Source organism: Loxodonta africana, chromosome 4, assembly GCF_030014295.1.
Source record: "Loxodonta africana isolate mLoxAfr1 chromosome 4, mLoxAfr1.hap2, whole genome shotgun sequence".
NCBI lineage: Eukaryota > Metazoa > Chordata > Mammalia > Proboscidea > Elephantidae > Loxodonta > Loxodonta africana.
The window spans coordinates 96192403-96211220 of record NC_087345.1 but is presented as its reverse complement, the minus strand read 5'-3'; the positions used below and the strand labels follow the sequence as shown (position 1 = coordinate 96211220).

The following is an 18818-nucleotide window of genomic DNA, read 5'->3' as shown; positions in this document are numbered from 1 at the left end:
TCAACTTTTTATATTGAAAAATTTTAGCCTTATAGAAGAGTTAGAAAAATACTATAAAACACACACCCACATACCTTTTACTCGGATTCACCAATTGCTAACATTTTGTCGCACTCATCTGCTCTGTGTGTGTGTATGTGGTACCACTTAAAAGCAAGTTGCAGACCTGGTGACACTTCTACCCCTCAGTTGTTCAGCAGGCATGATCATACCCATGAAAAGTTAAGTCGAATGGCCAGGTTAACTTCTATATGTATACATTTTTGAACAAAGCTTCTTTGGCTTATTGCTTAACTGAAAAGCAATATAAGCTGTTAAGTACAAACACACAAAATAAAACAAAACCACAGCTGCTACAAAAACCAAACCAAACAAACGAAAACTGTTCTCATATTCAGTTATCTATGAATCAGACTTGTCTCAATTTAGTGAAAACAAAACAATGAAGTAAATTGAGGACTGAAGTTATTTTAAGATTTGCATAACTGTCATGAATAGCCTCCTATTTCAAATTTTTTGTTTCTTAAAACTCATTGTTTGCATGGATTAATCTTATAATAAATGCACATTATAAATTTAAACTAAAATAATCTAATAAGAGAGATTTTTTACAATCTGTTTTCATGTTGTAGATCCACAGATGATTGGATTTGAAAACCACATTCAGTTGACAATCAAAAAAGATTGAAAACCATTGGTTAACACTCTTGCCCTTTTGCGTCTCATTTTCCAGCCATAGAACTTGTCATTGTAAACTCAGTGTCAAATAATTCCTGTCCTTTGTGCTGGAAATATCTGCAGAGAAGAATTGTAGACTCATATAAGTGAAATTCTAAACAATACTAATTATTTGCTTACATGCAATGCAGGGGTTATTAAGATAAAGCAGGGTGGGGACCTAACCTACCCAGGCCAGGCATATCGTTCATGTGAATATGAAGGAAATGATTCATTGACAACGAACCTGAAGGATTCATGGCTCAGTATTACACAATCAAGCATTCGAAAACAAAGTTCCTGTGGAAACAGTTTGGTAATCAGTGCCTTTCATTTTCTCTTATTAGTTAATCACTTGCTTGTGTTAGCAATAGTAACCACCACTTGTATTTTGTTTTGCAGTTTCGTAAGCATTTCGCAGACACCTTATGAAGTGCTGAGGTAGGTAGCATCACTCTCATTTTATGGTGAGGAAAGTGAGGCTGCGAGTGGTTGAGTAACTTGCCCAATGTTGCCCAGTCAGAAAGTGGTAGAGCCAGAATTCTAAATCCAGGCCTGCCTAGGAAGTGGGAGGATATAGATTATATAACTTGGTTTCTTAGAAGCTCAATTTTCTGATCTGTACAATTAGGATAATACCTATTTTGCAGTATTGTTATGAAGATGAAATGAAATAATGTAAGAAAAATGTCTCTATCAGCATTTAATATATAGGTGGAGTTCAATAAATAGTTATTTCACTGCCCTTTTAGCTCTCTCCTTCCCAGTACCATGTTCATAGTCCTATAGTAGTGGCCTTAATCACTACTTTGAAATTTTCACTGCCAAATTCCTTGTACACCACAGTAATAAATTATGGTACGACTATATGGAATCCTCAATATATTACTTTTCCTGAGACTAATTTACAAGAAATTTCTTTGGTATATTAGTTAGTAATACCTTCCCCCACTTTTGGGCAAAAGGCCAAGAGTATTTTGAGGGGATTGTGATGAACCTACAATTTATTGAATCATACCATTGGTAAATAGGGTTAAAGAAGAGTTCTAACACACTTACAAGGTGACATACCTGAAGGGGCCATAAGCAGCAGGCATAAGCAAAATCATAAAAATCCATTTATCTGTCAACACATTTATGTTAAGAGATTACAGGACCGGCCAGGAATTTCCTGCTGTATGTCATTTCCCCCCCCCATGGAACTTTTCAATAGCTTGTAATGGGCTCTTGTGCTTCCTCTTCAGGCTTGGCTGTTATCAGTTCCACTCAGATATTCCTTCCTATTCAGTTTGGAGTACTTTGTGACACTTATGAATGAGTGTACCTATTTATTTTAACTATTAGAATGTTGATTTATATCATAGTACAGTCATCATTTCTGCTTCCTAACACATAGGACTTCTACAAGAATTTACTCCTTTGAAAGCTACATTAATTATTAGAACCTCTAGGAAAGGGTGCCATAAAATCGAAAGCTATATACGAATTTTATAAGAAATAATTTCCTACTAAAATAATATGCACAGGTCACAACTGAGGAAACTTTCTAGGAGGGAAATGTGTTAGTTTCCCAGGGCTGTGAGAACAAAGTACCACAAACTGGATGGCTTGAAACCACAGAAATTTATTGCCTCACAGTTCTGGAGGCTATACGTCTGAATTCAGGGAGTCAGCAGGGCCATGATCTCTCTGAAGGCTCTATTGGAGGATCCTTCCTTGTCTCCTCCAGCTTCTGGTGGTCCGAGGCAGTTCTTGGCTTGTGGATGCATCACTCCAATCTCTGCTTCTGTCTTCACATGGCCATATTCCCTCTATGTGTCTGTCTGTGTCTCTTTTCCTCTTTTTGTACAGACACCAGTCATGTTGGAGTAGGGACAGCTTACTCTGGTATGACTTCATGTTAACTACTTACATCTGGAAAGACCTTATTACCAAATAATGTCACATTCACTGGTACTGGGGTAAGGACTTCAACATATCTTTTTTTAGGGGACACAATTCAACCCATCATAGTGAGAAAACAAATTTGAGTGTTTTCAGTTGAGATAACTCCAAATGAAAGGAAGCACTGTGGAAAGAATACTTGATGTGTGGTAGAAAACCAGAGTTTGAGTCAAGGCTCTGCTGCCTACTATGCAAGAATAGGCAAGATACTTGGGTCTTTGGAGTCTTATTTTATTTAGCTGTAGAAATGAGCACTACATGATTGTTCTTAATCTCTGTTTTATTTTATTAGGACAAATGTAATACCCCGGAAAAATCCTGGTTTATAGACATGGTATAAAACTTCACTTATGTAGCCCTATTTCAATGTGCTTGAATATGCGAGTTGAATATTTAGCTATTGAAATGTTTCTACAGGTAAGTGACAAATGAAAGGTATTTCTAAAAAGATACAGGCAGACTTAATGTTTTCTCGTTTTTTTTTTAATTTTTATTAAGCTTCAAGTGAACATTTACCATTCCAATCAGTCTGTCACATGTAGGTTTACATACATCTTACTCCCTTCTCCCACTTGCTCTCCCTCTATTGAGTCAGCCCTTACAGTCTCTCGTTTCGTGCCAATTTTGCCATCTTCCCTCTCTCTCTATCTTCCCATCCCCCCTCCAGTCAAGAGTTGCCAACACACTCTCCAGTGTCCACCTGAGTTAATTAGCTCACTCTTCATCAGCATCTCTCCCCCCCCCACTGACCAGTGCTTTTCATGCCTGATGATTTGTCTTCGGGGATGGTTCCTGTCCTGTGCCATCAGAAGTTCTGGGGAGCATTGTCTCTGGGATTCCTCTAGTCGCAATCATACCATTAGGTATAGTCTTTTCATGAGAATTTGGGGTCTGTATCCCATTGGTCTCCTGCTCCCTCAGGAGATGTCTGTTGTGCTCCCTGACAGGGCAGACATCGATTGTGGCCGGGTACCAACTAGTTCTTCTGGTCTCAGGATGATGTAGGTCTCTGGTTCATGTGGCCCTTTCTGTCTCTTGGGTTCTTAGTTGTCGTGTGACCTTGGTGTTCTTCCTTTGCCTTTGCTCCAGGTGGGTTGAGACCAATTGATGTATCTTAGATGGCCTGTTTTCTCGTTTTTGTTGGAGAATCATAACTTTATGTATAAAAAAATTAGATTCATCAGTAGCTGATTCACTGAATTACTTAGCTTCCTAAACATAAACCAACTTAAACTTCTTTTCTTTTTTATCAGTTTTACACCAACAAACTGCCAAGAAAGAATGACTTTGTATCAGTTGCATCATATCAGATATTTTGGTTCACATAAATTAAAATTTCTGGTATATTATACAGATCTAAGGATTTTTAAATTTATTTTCTTTATATAACTTCCTCCCTGATTATAAAAATGGAGTTAATTTCCAGAAATGCAACTATGGGTAAATACAGGAACTCTCTTGATATATTTCATTGTGCTAATGGATCCAAGGAGAAAATAACTAGAGATGTATACCTTTGGAAAGGATTTTGCTTTATCCAAGATGTTTCAGGAACAATTCTGTGGCCTAGAGTGAGGTTATTCTATAGGTTTGTTGGTTGTATGACACCAAGAAGTTAGACAAACCACTGATATAATAACAAAAATATTTCCTATTTATATAATATTTTACAAAATCCTTTTCTAGGCATAATTTCATTCAAGTATCCCAACCTCCTGAAATAAGGGATGGATTATTTATTTCAATTTTAATGGCTCAGAGAGAGGTTAAATGATTTGTTCAAGGCTTCCCTTTCCTAATGGGTTCTCACCAGGACTCAAATCCCAGTTTTCTGATTTTACATCTAATTCTCTTTCTCTTCCTCTCTAATGGACCACCTTAACTCCTCAGGATTTGAGTTCTCTAGAAATTAGTAAAATGGCATTTCATTGGGCCTTTGTGGTCTTAGATTGCGGTGTCACTGCAGCACAATATTCTAGTCTGTACAGAACAGATTGATGTTTGCTGATAATAACAGTAAACTTCATTTAGCAATGCCCTCTGGTGTTGTTAAATACTATCATTACTTTACTTACACAACTCTACATGAAGTCAGGATTTTGGCAATTTCTGGTTAACTTGATTGATTCTGACTCATGGCAATCCCATGTGTGTCAGAATAGAACTGTGTTCCATAGGGTTTTCAATAGCTGAATTTTTGGAAGTAGATCATCAGGCCTTCCTTCTGACGTGCCTCTGGGTAGACTGGAACCTCCAGGAACTTCAGCTTAATCAAGACAAACCAAACCTGTCACCATCAAGTCGATTCTGACTCATAGCAACCGTGTAGAACAGAGCAGAGCTTCCCCATAGCGTTCTAAGGCCATAAAATTTCACAGAAGCAGACTGCCACATCTTTCTCCCACAGAGCGGCTGGTGGGTTTGAACCACAGACCTTTCAGTTAGCAGCTGAGAGCTTAGCTGCTGCACCGCCAGGGCTCCTTAATCAGGTAATTCATGCTTTAAAACATTTTTCTTTTTCTCTCTGAATTATCAAAGAAATCATGGAAAATTAAACATAGCAGCAAAGATGCACAGCTTTGAAGTTTTTTTTTTTTTTTTTTTAACAGTTTTACCATCCAAATTTTTTTCTTGTCAATATTATTTATGGAGAACATTAAGGACAACTGAAGAGGAAAAAAGTCCCAGAGAACAATTTCCTTGGGCTGAGCCTTAGGAGTTCCTGTGATACATAAGATGCCATTTCTTTATCCAGTAAAGCAAAGCAAGACTTCTTTTTACGCACTTGACCTCTTTGAGTTACTTATTGATATCGAGGGTATCTGCAATGTATGTTTATTCATATCTTTTCAAGATCCACAAAGTTCTCAGTTACCAAGGGAATTGTTCCGTAGAAATCTATAACCAAGGCTTGAGGTATTCCTTATCCTCGATCTTTTACCGACTGAGGTGGACTGGGGATTAACCTAATCTATAACTAGAGATTGATTGGAGGAGGGCAAGAGGAGATAGAACACGACTGGAGTCGGAGGAGAGGTGGGGAATGTTGGACTGTTTGGGAATCAAAGCATTGTAGCCGTCTGAAGGCTGTGGATGCTGCTCCCTGACGCTTCCTGTGTTGCCGGCTCTGCTGAGGGCTCTACATGCATCTTCTTGCTACTCTTCTTAACGATCCTGTGAGGTGGCAGATATTTTTATCCACATTTTAAAAGCGAGGAAACATGCTTAGTTTCTTAGTGCTGCTATAACAGAAAATAACACAAGTGGGTGGCTTTAACAAACAGAAATTTATCTTCTCACATTTTAGGAGGCCAGCAGTTGGAATTCAGGGTGCTGGCTCTAGGGGAAGGCGCTCTCTGTATTCTCTGGAGAAAACCTTTGTCTCTTTCAGCTTCCTTGGTTCCTTGATGATCTCCACGTGGCATCAGCCTTTCTCCATTTGTGCTTCCTTGCTGTTGTGCCAAATCTGCTCTTTTTACATCTCAAAAGTGATTGGTTTAAGACACGCCCTACACGGGTATGGTCTCATTAACACAGCAAAGAAAATCCTATTCCCAAAGGGGATTACATCAGCAACTTTAAGGGTTAGGATTTACAACATATATTTTTGGGAACATAATTCAATCCATAACACTGGCTCAGAGAGGTTTAGATTAATGACCCAAGGTCAAATAGCTAGTAAACAGCAGAATCAGGATTTGAACACAGGAATGTGTGGACCCTAAGCTTTCCCACGATGAATACTATCACCTGAACAATGCTGACATCACAGTAATTTCTCCCAATTTGGCTTTTGGTTAACTGCCCAGAATTTTTCTTTTTTTTTAAACACAGTGGCACATGGTTTGGTTTATTTTTATTTAAAGATAAGATTATGTAGAGAGATGTGGGTCCTTTTATGGTTTGTTGAAATTTATTCTGAATTTAGTCCTTGTTGTACATCAGAACTACTTTCTTATTTGCAAAATAAAACTCATACTCATTGTCATCGAGTCTATTCCGACTTATGGAGACCCAACAGGACAGAGTAGAACCACCCGATAGGGTTTCCGAGGAGCAGCTGGTGGATTCAAACTGTCGACCTTTTGGTTAGCAGCCAAAAGCTTAATTCCTATGTGGGATCTGAAAAACATACTCTGTGTAGATTACTAGTTTTTCCTTTGGAGTGTGGTAATTTGCATTTGTCTCTGCTCCTATGGTTTGGGAGGAGACCTGGTGGTACAATGGTTAGGCTGCTAACCGAAAGGTCAGCAGTTCAAACCCACCAGCAGCTCTGCAGGAGAAAAGACCCGGCAATCTGATCCCGTTCTACTCTGTCACTTGGGGCTGATATGAGTTGGAATCAACTCCACTGCACCCAACAACAACCTGTGCTTTGGGCAATAGCCAGAGACTTCAACTATTAACGAGCTATCGCATATGATTTTCTGTGTTGTACAGAAGAGACTATAGGGTCTCTATGAGTCGGAACCGACTAGACGGCACTGGGTTTAGTTATTTTTTTGGCATAGAAGAGAAAAGTGAATCTAGGGGGTGGATCCGAGTGATGTGAGATTCCAGCTGGAGTCTCATGCCCTTCCGGAGAAAGTTCATAGCACTCTGAAGGTATATAAGATGGCACTCTGTTGCTATTGGATTGCTTGGCAATCTCTGGCAAATAACACAGGGAAAACATGATTGCATGCTTGAGCAGTTTTTCTTCTGCAGGAGAAAAAAAATCCCAAGTTTGAAAAAGCATTTGGCTTTCACCACTTATGAAAGTGTCTCATGTCTGATTATCATTTATTCAACAAATATTTGTTGGATAGTAGGCGCTGTTCCTGCTTTCAAGAAACCCACAGGCCAGAGGGGCAGGCAGTATGTAAATAAATTCTACCCTGGGTGTCAAGGGCCATAATTATAGGGCCTTTTTTGAAGGCCAGGAGACCCTGGGTGGTACAGATGGTTATGGCACTTGGCTGCTAACCGAAAGATTGGAGGTTGAGTCCACCCAGAGGCGCCTTGGAAGAAAGCCATGTTGATCTACTTCGAAAAAATCAGCTATTGAAAACCATATGGAGCACAGTTCTACTCTGATACACATGGGGTTGCCATGAGTCAGAATCCACTCAAGGGCAACAACAGTTGTTTTTTTTTTTTTTTTTTGAGGGCACCTAGGAAAAGCTTCACTGGAGGGATCAGGTACAACGTCACAGGGGATGGAACATCTATTCTGAGCAAGACTGGCTATATTATTTGCAGAATATAGTGGAAAACTGAAATGTGAACCACTTGTTCAAAAGCTATTAAAAATTTCAAGATGATGACAGGATGGCATTAAATCGAGCATGAGATACTTCTAATTGAATTTCCTTCCACTTAGGCAGTAACACCCACAATGGAAAAATTCCAAACCTTTGTTTAACAAAATGAACCCAGTCTCAGCATTTATGCCATTTGTTTCCTTGGAAGGAATTATTATTACATAAGTAATGCCTGCGGCTCTAAGAAAATATATTCAAATCATTTTGGCCATAAAATTTTGGTAGAAACCTAGGGTACATAAAAAAAAAAGGGTATAGAATGGGTCATTTATTGCATTTATGTCAGAAAAGAACAGTTTCTGGAAACTTCAGGGAATATTTTGATACTTTCTCCAGCAGCTTGTACCCCTGAAAGAAATAATTTATGTAGATGATAAAAGGCAAGTGTTAGTATATTTGTTGAAACTACAACAAGCCTTACCTGTTATTACAGAGGTCAGAGTACATTGTATCTGTGGAGTGTGTATTGTTCCTAATCACTCACTGCACTTGAAGAGTGTTTTACAGGCCTGCCCATAGTGTAGGATTTATACTGCCTCCCTGAGGGAGGAGTCTACCTACCCTCACCATTGACACTAGCCTTGGCCATGTGACTTGCTTTGGTCAATGGAGTGAGAGGAAGTGTTGTATGCCACATCTGAGCAGAAGTCCTGGGCAAACATTTCAAAGGCCATTGCACAATTTGGCTCTTTTTTTACCCTCTGCTATGAGTCCAACATGCTCCCTAAAGGAGATGCTCCTTCTGCCTGGATCCTAAACAAAGAAGCCACATGGAGCAGAGCTATAGCCTACACAGGAACTGTGAATGAGAAATAAACCTTTGCTGTTGAAAATCTACTAAGATTTTGGTATTTAGTGAGAGCTGGCTAATACAGTGTCATATATATAATGGGGCAACAATTTATAAATATGCTATTTGGCCAAAGGGCATTCAGATCCCATTCCTCCAGGGCATGACGTCACTCTAATAATGATGATTATTTTGCTAATGTCCTGTGTCCTAAATTCTTCCAGAGCCAGATACACTGGGGATTACATTGGTGGTAATCTGATCTGCTGGGAAATCAAGCTGAATCCTAGAGGCAGAAGCAACGTCTGATGTCTAACAACTCCAGCCCTTACTTCCCCTCCTGGCCCAGAAGTCTGTTGCCTACATGACCTTAGACAAATTGCTTAGCCTCTCAGTTTCCCCAGCTGTAAACTCAAAATAGGAATGCTGCATAAGGTTGTTAGGACAGTGTCAGTTTCTGTTATTTATTTCATATCAATGCCTCTTCTTCAGTTTTTTATCTCTGGTTCAATTGTTGTTAGGTGCCATCGAGTCAGTTCCAACTCACAGCAAACCTATGTACAGCAAAACAAAACACTTCCCAGTCTTGTACCATCTTCACAATCATTGTTATGTTTGAGGCTGTTGTTGCAGCCGCTGTGTTAATCCATCTCGTTGCAGGTCTTCCTCTTTTTCGCTGACTCTCCTTTACCAAGCATGGTGTCTTTCTCTAGGGGTAGTCCCTCCTGATAACATCTTCAAAGTACTTGAGATGAAGTCTCACTATCCTTGCTTCTAGGGAGCATTCTGGCTGTACTTCTTCTGAGACAGATTTGTTCATTCTTCTGGCAGTCCATGATATACTCAATATTCTTTGCCAACACCATAATTCAAAGGCATCAATTCTTCTTCAGTCTTCCTTATTCACCGTCCAGTTTTTCTCATGGAAATGAGGTGATTGAAAATACCATGGCTTGGGTCAGACACACTTTGGTGCTCAAAGTGACATATTTGCTTTTTAACACTTTAAAGAGGTCTTTTGCAGCAGATTTGCCCCATGCAATACACCGTTTGATTTCTTGACTGCTGCTTCCATAGGCATTGATTGTGGATCCAAGTAAAATGAAATTCTTGACAACTTCAATCTTTTCTCTGTTTATTACTATGTTGCTTATTGGCAGAGTGAGAATTCTTGTTTTCTTTATGTTGAGGTATAATCCATATTGAAGGCTGTGGTCTTTGATCTTCACCAGTGAGTGCTTCAAGTCCTCTTCACTTTCAGGAAGTAAGGTTGTGTTATCTGTGTATCACAGGTTGTTAATAAGTCTTCCTCCAATCCTAATGCTCTGTTCTTCTTCATATAGTCCAGCTTCTCGTATTATTTGTTCAGCATATGGATTGAATAGGTATGGTGAAAGGATACAGCCCTGACGCACGCCTTTCCTGATTTTAAACCATGTAGTATCCCTGTGTTCTGTTTCAATGCCTGCCTCTTGGTCTATGTACAGGTTCCACGTGGGCACAGTTAAGTGTTCTGGAATTCCCATTCTTTGCAATGCTATCCGTAATTTGTTATGATCCACAGAGTCAAATGCCTCTGCATAGTCAATAAAACACAAGTAAACATCTTTTTGCTATTCTGTTTTCAGCCAAGATCCATCTGACATCAGCATTGATGTTCGTTGTTCTTTGTCCTTTTCTTAATCCAGCTTGAATTTCTGGCAGTTCCCTGTCGATGTACTGCTGCGACCACTTTTGAATTATCTCCAGCAAAATTTTAGTTGAGTGCAATACTTAATAATATTATTGATAATTTCTGCATTCTTTTGGATCACCTTTCTTTGGAATGGGCACAAATATGGTTGGTTGGTCAGGTAGCTGTCTTCCAAAGTTCTTGGCATAGACCAGAGAGCATTTCCAGTGTTGGATCTGTTTGTTGAAATATCTCAGTTGGAATTCTGTAAATTCCTGGAGCCTTGTTTTTCGCCAACACCTTCGGTGCAACTTGGACTTCTTCCTTCAATACCATCAGTTCTGGATTATATGCTACTGAAATGGCTGAATGTCAACCAATTCTTTTTGGTACAGTGTATTTGCATATTCATTCCATCTTCTTTTGATGCTTCCTGTGTTGTTCGATACTTTGCCCATAGAATCCTTTAATATTGTAACTTGAGGCTTAAATTTTTTCTTCAGTTCTTTTAGCTTGAGAAATGCCCAGTGTAGTTTTCCTCAGTGGTGTCACTAGGGGGGAGTGCAAGGGTGTGACACCAAAATGACTATCTATAGTCATTTGTGTGGTGTTTTGGCAGAAATTTTTTTTTTTAATAAAAATGTTCCAACCTTACGTGTATCGATATACCTACAAGACTAACATTCTATGCTAATTTACTTTTTCATCATTCTAATGCACTCTGATCAGAGGTGTCATTATTACCTAATTACAGTGCTTCTTTGAATCACATGATTTTGTCTGCAAGTGCTGTAAGCATGCGCTGTTGTTTATGTTGCTGCCGGTGCTTTTATGTCACTGATGTTGTCAAATTTTCTGGTGTTTTAGCTACAATATTGTGGTGATTAGCATGGGGGCAAGTGACATCATGAGTTACTGCACAGGGTGACACCAACCCTAGTGATGCCAGTGTTCTTCCCTTTTGGCTTTCTATCTCCAGGCATTTGAACATTTCATTGTAATACTTTACTTTGTCTTCTCAAGCTACCCTTTGAAATCGTCTGTTCAGCTCTTTTATGTCATTTCTTCCATTCATTTTAGCTACACTATGTTCTAGTGCAAGTTTCAGAGTCTGTTTTGACATTCATTTTGGTCTTTTCTTTCTTTCCTGTCTTTTCAATGACCTTTTGCTTTTTTCATTTATGATGTCCTTGATATCATCCCACAAGACTTCTGGTCTTCAGTCATTAGTGTTCAATGAGTCAAACCTATTCTTAAAATGGTCTCTAAATTCAGGTGGGACATACTCAAGTTCGTACTTTGGCTCTCGTGGACTTGTTTTAGTTTTCTTTGGCCTCGTTGCATGTGAGCAATTAACATTCTGTTCCACAGTCAGCCCTTGGCTTGTTCTGACTGATGAATATGGAGCTTCTCCATCGTCTCTTTCCACAGATGTAGTTAATTCACTCCTGTGTATTCCATCTGTCGAGATCCATGTGTATAGTCACCATTTATGTTGTTGAAAAATGGTATTTCCAATGAATAGGTCATTGGTCTTGCAAAATTCTATCATGTGATCTCCAATGTAATTTCTTTCACCAAGGCCATATTTTCCAACTACTGATCCTTCTTTGATTCCAACTTTTGAATTCCAATACCAGTACTCAGGGGCAGATTATGCAATAGGCAAGATAAGCATAGTGCTTACTTTGCTTACCAGATCATCTGTAGTGAATATTTCACATGGATTTCACCACATCATGTGAAATTTTTCACTATAGATAAGTAAGGAAGCACAAGTAATCTCGTGCTTACCGGGTTATCTGTCCCTGTCAGGGATTATAAATTTCAAGAGGCTTTGTTTCTGTAGGAAGACGCTGTCAGGTTGGGAGAGAGACAGATGTTAGTCATACCTAGAAGTAGAATCTTTGATGTGGTGAAAAAATGTGAAATTGTTCACTACAAATGATCTGGTAAGTGCTTACTGTCATGGATTGAATTGTGTCCCCTCAAAATATGTGTTAGCCTGGCTAGTCCGTGATTCCCAGTATTGTGTGGTTGTCCACCATTTTGTTCTCTGATGTGATTTTCCTGTGTATCTTAAATCCTACCTCTGTGATGTTAATGAAGCAGGATCAGAGGCAGTTATGTTAATGAGGCAGGACTCAATCTACTAGATTAGGTTGTGTCTTAATTCAATCTTTTTTGAGATATAAAAGAGAAAAGCAAGCAGAAAGACAAAGGAACCTCATACCACCAAGAGACATGAACCGGGAGAATATCATGTCCTTTGGACCTGAGGTCCCTGAGCTGAGAAGCTCCCCACCTGAGGAAGATGGATAACAAGGATCTTCTCCAAGAGCCAACAGAAAGAGAAAGCTTTCCCCTGGAGCTGGCACCGTGAATTTGGACTTCTAGCCTCCTAGAAGTAAGAGAATAAATTTCTCTTTGTTAAAGCCATCCACTTGTGGTATTTCTGTTATAGCAGCACTAGATAACTAAGACACTTAACCTTGCCTGTTAGATAATCCACCCCTGTCAGTAATTATCAATACATCTTGATTGCCTCTGATTCAATCCCCTCTTTTAACTTTGTCTATCAGTTTTAATTTTATATAGAATATTTGTGAATTAATGTTGAACTTGTATTCCTTTCCAAATACCTATTTTCCTCCCTCTCTCTAAGGGCAACCACTATCTCATATTTGGTAGGTACTTTGTTTTGATATCTAATGATAGCTTAGAGATATAGTTTATGAAATAGATAATTTATTAGTATACACTGTATTTGGTATATATATATATGCATAAATTAAAATGTACATATAACCATATTCTTCACATAGGTTAAATTTATGACAAAAGAATGAGTAAAACATTACCTTTTGTATATATAAAAAAAAAAAGGTGGGGGAAAGTAGTTTCACCTTTCCTGTGAAACTTTTAATCCTTTTATGTCATTTGCCAATTTTTTTTATTTTTTATGGATCAAACCCTATATTAGGAACTGTGTATAAAGAAGGAAACAGGAGAGAAATGGGACTGTCCTCTTTGAGCTTACCTCTTAGTGTGAGGAGGCAGATAAGAAAAAAGTAAGCAAACAGACAAAATAATAGGTCAAAAAACATTAAGTAAGGGTTCTTGGGAAACCCTGGTGGTGTAGTGGTTAAGTGCTACAGCTGCTAACCAAAGGGTCGGCAGTTCAAATCCACCAGGTGCTCCTTGGAAACTCTGTGGGGCAGCTCTACTCTGTCCTATATGGTCACTGTGAGTTGGAATCGACTCGATGGCACTGGGCTTGGTTTTTTTTTGGGGGGGGTAAGGGTTCTTGAGATGAAGAATAGGTAAGAATGATGGTTAACGTATAATTGTTTCAAGGAAGAGAAGTAAATTTTATTGAGCATCTACTCAGTTTCAGCTAGTTTATCTCTATCATTTCATTTAATTCCGTATGAGTATACCCATTTTATAGATGAAAAGATTTGAGATTCACAGCAGTAAACTAACTTTCTGAAGATTACCCAGATGATAAACTGGGTACGCTTAAAAGAATGAACCTTTAATTCTTACCTCAGTCAAAAAAAGATGTATCTTTCTGTCTACCTTCATTTCTGTACATCCTCAGTTATGCTGGAGCCCTGGAGTTGCAATGGCTAAGAGCTCGGCTGCTAACCAAAAGGTCAGCAGTTCTAATTCACCAGCCGCTCCTTGGAAACCTTATGGGGCAGTTCTACTCTGTCCTATGAGGGTTGCTATGAGTCAGAATTGACTTGATGGGAAGGGGTTTGTTTTTGGGGGGGAGGGTTTTCAGTTATGCTATTATTAGATAGCAAATTATTTTATTTTTAGAATAAAGTTAAATTTCAGCCATTCTCTCCCCTTAAGGGCAGTATTCTTTAATAAACAGTATGCTGGACTTACATTCCAGAGGCCAGTTCTGCTACTTGACAGCTGTGTGATTTCTGGTAAGTCATTTAACCTCTCTGAACCTCTGTTTCCTCTTCTATAAAAGGAGAAAGTTCCAGCTTTAAGGTTTTATGGTCTGATGTTTTGAATGAGCAGAGTTTGGTTTAATGAATTTTACTATACTTTGTACACTGATATTGCACGCTGATACATGTTCCCTGAAGGGCAGGACCAGTTCTCTCTCTCGTGATGTGCACAATGGTTTATATGAGGCTGGTCACTTCCTCAGGGCAGTGGCTTGGAGCTACTGGAGAGCTAAAGACAAGAATCCCCAAGTCTGTGGTTCGTGAGCAGGAGGGGAAATAGTCGGCCTGTGGTACATATCTGCCCTGGAGAGTAAAGGGGTTTCGGAGAAATTTTAAGGCTTCTCAATTCAGGTAGAAACACCAGGGGATTCTATGAGTTGGAATGGACTCAACGGCAATGTTTTTTTTTTTTTTTTTAACTAGGGAATGATCTTTTTCTTCAACTATCTGAATAAGTGTAGCTGGAATAGAGCACAGTTCAGGAAGGCAAATCCACTTTGGAAGAAGCCTTGAAAGTGATTCAATTTCAAGTCACAAGATCAATTATGCAAGGTTATAGAACTACTGATACTGAGCATTAAAACAGATCCATGGCACAGGTTCAGAAAGTGATTCAGGATGTCTCTTTTCTTGGACATTAAAGCTCATTACCTGAAAATTACTCAGTCTTGGCCCTCAGGGAAATCTTAAGTGCCCAGCCCAATGGCATAATCCTATTTGAAATACCAAGATCTCATGATAATGAACAATGTAGAAAGAGAAAGGGCACTTGTCTGGGTCAGACCCAATCAATTTGATAACTTCCAATGGAGGACACATCTCAAGATAAATACATGCCTGTCATGTGAGGGGTGTGTGGATTTATAACCACGTGCTCAAGAAAACCAGGCAGCGGGTAGAAAGAGAGTGGAATAAATTCTCACTTTTTAATACTACTGCCTACAAACAGTCTCTAAGGGAAGTTAACTTCATTTGATGATAAATTCTACGGTTGCCGGTAAATTGGGATGTTAATCCTACCTCACAGGGGTGTGATGCAGCCAGTATGAGATAATGTAAATAAAGGCCTCCCATGATGCTTGGCCCTGGTAGGTGTGGAGTGGATGCCAGTTCTCCCCTCAGGCTTTGCTCATCTGATGTCTGTTAGGCGCCAGGCTCTGTACCTTGCAAACCTTAGGGGGGAGTGTGGAAACTTGCCCTCAGTGAGCCTGTAGGGAGGATGATATGCGTAAATTAGACAATTACTGAAGGAGTTTCGGGGAGTCCCAGAAACAGCATGCCTTTTCCTGGCTGATTGGGAACTAGAGAATGAGAGAGAGAGAGAGACCCAAGAGTTGCTGGCTTCTGAGAACGTTATATGGATCTGTCAGCCCAGGGGACTTGCTAGTTCTTCTGCCACTGGCAGTCTGAAGAACCACAGGCCTCCTTTCGTGGGACAGCAGAACGGGTGCAGGCAGGCTGACGCCCAAAGCTTGGGTGAAGGGCTGAGTGACGCATGCTCAAAAAGAGTTGGGAGTATTCTACCTATGCGTCAAAAAGAGATGGGAGTATTCTACTGCGGATTCTTCACGTAGAAGTATGAGCAGGTGTGAGTTTTTCTTCTTTTTTAAGCGTGTATCAGAAAAACCAGCCAAACATAAAATCAGCCTAATAAAATTTATTTTAAATCTAAATTGGAGGGCTAAGAATAACTGGCACTAATACTAATGTCTCATTCGGGTTGATTTATTTTGTTCCCAAGCGTGGCTCTGCGATAGAATCAGCTGCAGAAACTTAGAAAGTTAGATACACCTGGCTCCGCCTATGAAGATTCTGATGAGGAGGATTGGAAAGGAGGCTCAGACATCTGCATTTTAAAAACCCTCCACAGGTACACCACCACCACAACTAGCACTATACCAAAAACCTGTACCGATCATTCTGACAGGCATTCAGGGTTTTGACCCATGAGGTTAAGCAATGGTGGGTTTGGTTAATCTTTAAAAATAGGTTATTCTTCGAATGGCACCAACGTTAATTGCATACTCTTCTGTGTGAACAAACCCATCAGACTGAGTTATCCTTTTTGCCAAAACAAAGATAAGAAAAGCTCAACTGAGTAGATAAAAAGGTAAGTCCTTCCACTTTCGTGTAGTTTTTTTGTATAGAAATGACCCTGAAGGTACATGTTTTTTTGCTTATCTTTGTTCTATGCTTCATATGATCAAAGTCAACATTTCAAAATGTGGTCTTCCCTAGGACAATGAACAGGCATAGAATAAATTCAGTTGCAGACTTACCTTTTAAATGGGTGCCTAAACCCTGGTGGGAAGCCCTGGTGGCGTAGTGGTTAAGGGCTATGGAGGCTGAAGTCCACTCAGAGATGCCGTGGAAGAAAGGGCTGATGGTCTGAAAAAATCAACCATTGAAAACCCTATGGAGCTCAGTTCTACTCTGACACTTCAGTGTTACTATAAGTCAGAACAGACTCCATGGCAACTGAAAAAAAAAGAATGTGTTAGGAACTGTGCTAGGCAATGTCATGTATGTTTACAGGTAGGGGAGTCTGGCCTTAAATGTAGTAGGATTAATTAGTGAAGACATGTGAACTGGTGAGACTGTGTAGGGACCATGATTTGATAAAAGTTTATCCGCACATAATACCCAGGGCTGATGAAGGTATGGTGATACTGTTGCATGTATACGCTATTGGAGACAGTGCAAATTGGAACAAATTTTTAAACACAAATTTGGTAATATATGGTAACAGCTACCAAAACCAAACCAAACCCCTTGCCGTGGAGTGGATTCCAACTCATAGCAACCCTATAAGAGAGAGTAGAACTGCCCCATAGAGTTTCCAAGGAGCACCTGGTAGATCTGAATTGCTGACGTTTTGGTTAGCAGCGTTAGCTCTTAACCACTATACCACCAGGGTTTCCGTGGTAACAACTAGATCTATGTAAATGTTCTCTTGCCATGTCACCCATTAATTCAATTTCTAGAAATTTAAGAAAATACTTTTTTTAAAAAGTAACATTCTTACAGGCAAGAAGAGAATATTTTTTATTATAACAACATCTGGAAATCACGTAAACATTAATCATTAAGGAAATGATCAGTAAATTATTGTATATTGACTTAATGAAATGCTATATAAGCATTTAAACTGATAATTATAAAGCCTATGTAGTAATGGAAACCCTGGTGGCATGGTGGTTAAGAGCTATGGCTGCTAACCAAAAGGTCAGTAGTTTGAATCTACCAGGCACTCCTTGGAAACCCTATGGGGCAGTTCTTCTCTGTCCTATGGGGTTGCTATGAGCTGGAATCCACTCGACCACAATGGTTTTTTTTTTTTTTTTTTTAATATAGCAACAGGTAAAATGCTCATGATGAATGCTTAAAATAATGAATGAAAGAATATGTGCCAGAATATTATATCAAAGTTATTCACTAGCCCTGGAAGGGAATGTGAAAACAGAAAGCGATTGGTTTGTTACAGTAGTAGAATTCAGAGTGTTTTTTCCTTTGTTGATGTGAGTGGCCATTGTTCTGGTCAACTAGCGTCTCTTCCACCCTCCTCTGATAGTATTACCCACATTGTCTTTGTGGAACTGTGTGGGCGTGTGAACCAGGTTGGGCTAATAAAAATTCTTAACTGAGATTTTCTGTATGGACTCAAGAAAGAAAAATCTTGACCACTGGCCAATGAGAGGATGACGTGTGTCCAGTGTTGTTGGTGGCCTTGCCTTTTCCCCCCTGCCAAATGGAGGCAACGTGCCTTGTAGTAAGAGAGAAGGAAAAGCTAGAGGGATAGACCAGGAGTTGGAGAGACAGATGGAGGGATATATAGATTGGGGGGAGGGGTGTTGGGAGAAATAAATAGGCAGACTCGGTTGATGACAATTTCTGGGAATTATCTTGAGGAAAGAGATAACAATTTTTAAGACCCTGAGCCAAACCTAAATTTGTCACTTGTGAGAACCCACAAAATTCCTTTCCTTTATATGAGTTAACATTGTGTGGTTTCTTGCAATTGAAAGTATTCTGACAATATAATTGATTTAATTATAAGGTGCATTTACTCTATGTTAGAATCTGCTAAGCTTTCTGTTTCTTTTGTTGTTTGTTTTTAAATAAAACCCTCTTTACTGAAGTCACTGGAACAGTTTGTACTTGTGTGTAAATACTGCATTTGTGAATCATTTCCTATTAGGCCATCAATAGACTTTTGATGCTTATTGAACTGTCACTTCCTCTCAGGCCTCTCTCTTAGCTTTTCCTGCAACAATAGCCATGTTAGCTGTTTCCCCACATCCTGTTTCTGACAATAGCCACCCAAAGAATGCTTGAAAAGAACACTGTGAATGGCATCATGAATTCAAATCTGTACAAGGCAGCAATGTATGGGGAATTCTGAAATTAGTCCACAAATATTT

General features: G+C 39.3%; 1 long non-coding RNA gene across 1 annotated transcript; it reads right to left on the bottom strand.

Annotated features, from left to right (window-relative positions):
• Positions 1-467: 467 nt before the first annotated feature.
• Positions 468-17339, bottom strand: LOC135231214 (uncharacterized). Its single transcript, XR_010321865.1, has 4 exons — positions 16677-17339; positions 15418-15605; positions 12732-12827; positions 468-3815 (listed from the first exon to the last, which is right to left on the bottom strand). It is a non-coding gene; the product is annotated as an uncharacterized LOC135231214 (long non-coding RNA).
• Between the last annotated feature and the right edge of the window lie 1479 nt (positions 17340-18818).